Below are 5,849 nucleotides of genomic sequence, written 5' to 3'. Positions count from 1 at the left end.
TTTATCTTGCTAAGCTTAGCGAATATTTGTCCCCTTCTTAACCACAAAAAAAGTGACTCGCAAGAAATAAATTCTACAACAATCTTTTAAAGAAATGCTTTAGGCAATCGAGCACGGTGTCTTTTGCAACTCGATGAATTGTACAAGCATTTCTCCCCACGTGTAGTGCAGCTTTTGCAACCAGCGTGATCTGTGGTGGAACTCCCGTTGTGTCTTAGACTGTGGAGAGCATCGACAAAATCAAGTCTTCTTATTCGAGCGCCTTCTCCTAGCAATGAGAAGAGCTGAAGTCGGAGTCAGGCCACGGAAATTATTAATATTCATGAGGATTAACAGCATCGCCATTTAATGATCTTTTTTTTTTTTGGCCAATGCGAGCTGCAAATAGGGGCGGAGTCTGAAGGCGTATGGCGTACATTCAATCGGTGCTGCAAATTAGATGACGTTGCGGAATTAGGAGAAGTATACGTCTATAATTGAAATAGCGCAGGATGAAATTCTCGTCAACGGCACGTGCTTGGAAGCTATATATCTCATTATTCAAAAGACTTGCTATAACACGTGATCTTAGCAAAAAGGCTTTATGGCAGTTTTAAGAAAATGTTCTGATATATTTGCGTTACCTGGCTAAGTTTGCTAATTATAGGACAGGCTTTCTCCACTTTTTCTCGAAGAGATTTTTTACATCACTATTTCATGTTGTTCGAAATCGCAACTCAACAAAGAAAATGACCACTTCGTCATCATTGTATGTACCCATGCACGATAATAAGTTAATTGCAATGTGATTATACTACGTACTCGGTCTCCATGTCTTTCCGTAGGCCCTATATTTATCTTGGACTCGTGCATTCAGCAAACATACATGAAATAATTATAAGTTTGTATAACCTTGCTTTATTGTGTTTTAATATAAATTGTCACGTGCAAGTGATGGATAATATTACCTGGATTCAGATATTGCATACTACTTTTGGACATTATTGTATACATACTTAAACAACGAAACGCCTACTGAAGGCCTTGATATCTTTGAAGAATGCCCGAATGAATGACTGATTAGGCCCGTAATGTATACAATGTTTTATAAAGAACATCATGGAGCTATAATGTACACATGACAACGAGTTGATAAAACGTCAAGCAATGATCGATCTTTGTTTTATACTAAGTACATGCCCTTTCACAAGTCATTTAGTCGTGTAATCATTATTTAATGAACCTTAAATTGATGACATCAGTACAATGGATTTATAGTTCCCTATGTTAATTGGTGGATTATTACAGAACGCGATCCTCTAACGCTAACAAGAGTTATACCCTTTATATAGAGACAGAAAGAGGCTGCCTTGCTCGCCAAACATCCCGAAGCAAACATCGCTCACAATAGATTAATAAGTCGTAAGCGAATCGCAATCAATCGATAGACGCGTAGCATTATTGGTTACATTACACAGTTGTTACACGCTGCAGTCGTTGAAATAAAGTTCAAAGGGGGAAAAATGACATTAAACAATCATGAAATACCCACTATGTCGGGGTGGGGTATATAATGACTTGTAATCCCATCCAGTACCTCCTTGTTTCTCACCCTCTATATAATCGAAGTGAGGATTATCTTGCCAAATTTTGTGCTTATTTAGTGCAAACTTTTATTGCGACGATTTTTTTAAAAGGAAAGGAGATTACAGTATTGTGATATCAAAATGTGATTTTTAGAGCAGATCATGATTTACTAAAAAAGAGAAGGCGGTTTCCTTGTTCTTTTCTGTGACTGAAATTGCATCAAATAGCCCATAAATAGTATAAGAGAACTTTGAATGGTTGGTTGATTTTAATGGTTTTCATGGTTGAAATCAGAGGAGAGTTATTTCTTTTTTTTTCGCGTTGACCGATAGCCATCAGGCACAACTGTTTCTGGTCACGTCTCGATCGTTACCACTCCCAAAGCTTTTAGTGATGTCAATTTTTTATGCATCTTCCTATATTACTCCTTTATTATGTCTGCTTCCGTCACTTCGCATCACGTGCGGGCCAAAACTGGTGATGTGGGCTATCTCCTTTTCACTGCCTATCTCATAATGGGCGTGGTTTACACTAGTCTTATATGAGTCTTTCACACCGTTGCTGGCGCCAATTTTATTAGCCTGTTAATGGGTAGAAAGACATGTCTTGCTATCAACACCATATCCAGACGCCCAAATGGGTATAGACGACCGACGAAGACAGAGAAGCATTGTATATTATATACTGAAAAGGTCCGTTATACCATAGAAACAATACCATAGAAACATTACAAATCATTTTCGCTGCTTCTGCAATAATTGTCATTATGCTACTGTACTTTTTTCTGTTCGTTCATACTTGTAAAACTTTTGCATCTGTTTCACATATTATATTGGTAACCTATATTATGTTGCTCATGTGTCTAGCTAGACCCCTTTAATTCAATTACAACGATGTTACATTACAAGGCAGCGGTCTAAATATAATCATTAAATGCTATATAGCGATTGAAATCATTGGAGTTTACATGCCCCATAAGCAGCATCATAATGGTACTCTATATTCGAATGACTTGCATGATAATAATAATTACAACAATAATGCATAATTCGTAACATACATACATACATACATACATACAATTTCTAAAGCGCCATTCTCCACTTTGATAAAATGCTATTTCAAAGCGCTTTACATCAAAACAAAAAGACTGGAAAATAAATACACCATAATAGAAGAAGATGAAAAAGAAGACATGAAAGTCTGTCTTCAAAACACACTTCTAAACAAACATGGCTAACTTATTGATGGTTGAGTCGTGGGATTATTTCACATGGCAGCTCTGTGCGATCATAATGTGTAAGGTGTGAACGTCTCCCTTACAAAACATGGTTTGAAGGAAAACGTCAAGATTATGAAACTTTGGAAGCATAACTAAATAGAGAGAAAAGAAGAGAGGTAATGCACTTCAAAATGAACGATAATGAAAACTATTTTTAATGGTGCCAAGAGATGAAATGAAGAATACGCCGACGAACCAAATGGAATTTATCAATCTGACAGCAGCGGTCGATCGATAAGTTTGGTACCGTTCTCCATCGAAAACATTCTGTGTGGTTTCAGATTACTTATAAATAGCCAATCGATTCTACGTCATTGCTCATTATAGTACCGATGACACAAACAAAAATATCTACAATTTTATCCGTTGAGAACAAAAAAAATGCGGTTGAGAACTATAACTGCGCTCATATTGGTCAGATTTTACTGATCAACTTGTATTTCATGCTTCCGGTAAATTGACGTCAGGTATTTTTTTTTTCTTACTTGAAGTGATCAACACGTCTTTTTTTTTCATTTATTCATTTATTGCTTACATCAAATACCATGCAGTAGATGTAGAGCGCAGGTATCATTTCTTGCGCCGCGGCGGTAAATATTTATGTTGACAGTGACTGTAGAAAAAAAAAAATCTGTCGAACAAGATCGTCTACGCCTCATGCATGCCAACCATGCCAAAGTTATCAGGTTTTCATGAAGAAAAATCAATATCAAACCAGTTTGTTAACATAATATTCAAATCTAAAGTAGGCCTACATGTCTTCATAATCATACATACATCAAACATACATTAACTAGGGAATTCGACCACTTAATTCTCCATATCAAGAAATTTGCGTTGAGACTCCTTCAACAAAAAGATGACTGAGACAGCGATAGACAGAAATACAAACAAGTCGTGATAAGCGACACGTGCCAACTGAGTGTTCTCGAGATATTCGCCGAAGAATAGAAAGAGGTTTACAGTAATCGAAAGAGGACCATCGTGGTCGTGCGGCTCGATTATTCCTCCCGCGAAGAGTCCACCCCCCAAAAAAAAAAATGGTAAAGAGTCTTAATAATTCCTTTATCATAGTCTACATTGTATTTGACACGAAACGAGAGTGGTGGACATAAAAGAAGGGAGCGAGTGAGTGAGTTTGTATGTGAGAGAGAGTGAGGAGGGTGGGAGGGAAGGGGACCGAAAAAAAAAAACCAGAAAGAGAACTTTCAAAATGCCAACATGACATGCATTAAATTTCAACAGGTACGGGGAATGAAGTTCCTTTTCGAGAGATCAAACCACAATGCGCGTAAGCGTGCATTGTGATAAAGATCTACCACGTCAGCGCGTAGTCAGTTATTGCGTCACAAAAAAGATTATGCGTGCGTAGATACTTGAACATGGCAACAAGGTCTGTACGTAATAAAATGTATGAGAATGTCCTCACGTCAATAGTACATGTGTCATGTCACCCCCCACTATTAAACCGCAACGTCTGTACCGATGAACTCTTGAAACGACTGCTCTATATCCATTTCGAACATCAAGATTTTTATTCGCGATGGATGATATATTTACAACCAGGGTTGCTGGTAGGTACAGAAACAGATATACGTAATTGCAGTTTTGCTTGAGCGAAGGAAGTTCAAGATTTATGTTACTATTTTCCTGCCATTTTCACAATTCAGATAGTTGCTTGGGTAGAATGTTGACTTTATATCAATCTGTTCTCACCTTGCATACACTTTCTCCATGACCAACTGACATTCTTACTAATTCAGTCGTTTCTCTTTGAAGTGCGTAGTTAATCGAATTCTTTGTCTGGGAGTGACCTTTGTGTGCAACAACTGACGTCACTGGTCGTTGTATAAACTAAATAGGTTACAGCTCGTTATTCCGAAGGTTCGTTATTCCGAAGGCTCTTTATTCCTAAGATTCGTTATTCCGAAGGTTCATTGTTCCGAATTTCATTTTCGGATTGACCAATCTTCGGAATAACGAACCTTCGGAATAACGCCACAAATTTTCGGATTAACGAACCCTTTTTCATTTTCGGATTAACGAACCTCTAGGTATAGGGAATTGCGTGTTTCGGATTAACGACCCTTCGGAATAATGACCCTTCAGAATAGCGAACCTTCGGAATAACGAACAGCACCCAACTGCAATGCACTCGTGCCCGTCAGTTTCAAATTTCATATCTAAACCGTCATCAAGGGTATAAAATACAGTCTTAGTTGTATACTAACCATAAAAGAACTTGTCCAATGTTGACCGACATATCTATAGCAACAGCAGTTATTATACAATGTTGATCTTGAGTACAGTAATACAACAGATTTCGTGTTTATCGAATTATAGTACCAGGTAGAATCTAAACCTTTAATACTGAGTAGAAAGTCGTTTATTTCTCGTTGATGAGTATTACATAATTATGATTATTACTATAGTATAGGCCTTTCCATAACCTATAGCTGTCTAATGAAACATGAGTGTAAATTATTACCCAAATAGTTTACTATGATGAAGTGTCCGAGTTTTGATAGATATAAGTGCCAATCTGAGCATTAATCATAATTCAAAAAAAAAAACCACTATTCTACCTGTTTCTAAAACACGCAATAATCTATAATACGTGTAGTTTGCGTTTACATTATAGTTCATGCTATTAATATACACACACGAGTGGTGCCATTTGAGGATAACCTTTTGTGTATGTAAAAGGTGTAAAAGCCATGATAAGCTGGTGTATTCGGCCATTAGAAATATTCATGAATTTAATTATTATTTGTTAACGGTAAAAACTACACTTCGTTAAGAGCTATAATGCCATAATGACTATGATCATCACTCCCCCCCCCCAAAAAAAAAAAAAACACAAAACAACAACAACAAAAAATAAATAAAAACAAGTCAACTTTACCTCTCTCACAAGACAAGATGTTAGGTCGGCATAATTTCTATTATTTCCCTTTTCACTGAATAAGGGGGACGAGGTCGCAAACCAAATCGTGGACGA

This window comes from Diadema antillarum, unplaced genomic scaffold (assembly GCF_040938485.1).
Source record: "Diadema antillarum isolate AM-2024a unplaced genomic scaffold, OU_Dant_1.0 seq00000563_RagTag, whole genome shotgun sequence".
Taxonomy (NCBI): Eukaryota; Metazoa; Echinodermata; class Echinoidea; order Diadematoida; family Diadematidae; genus Diadema; species Diadema antillarum.
This window is presented reverse-complemented; position numbering follows the sequence as displayed.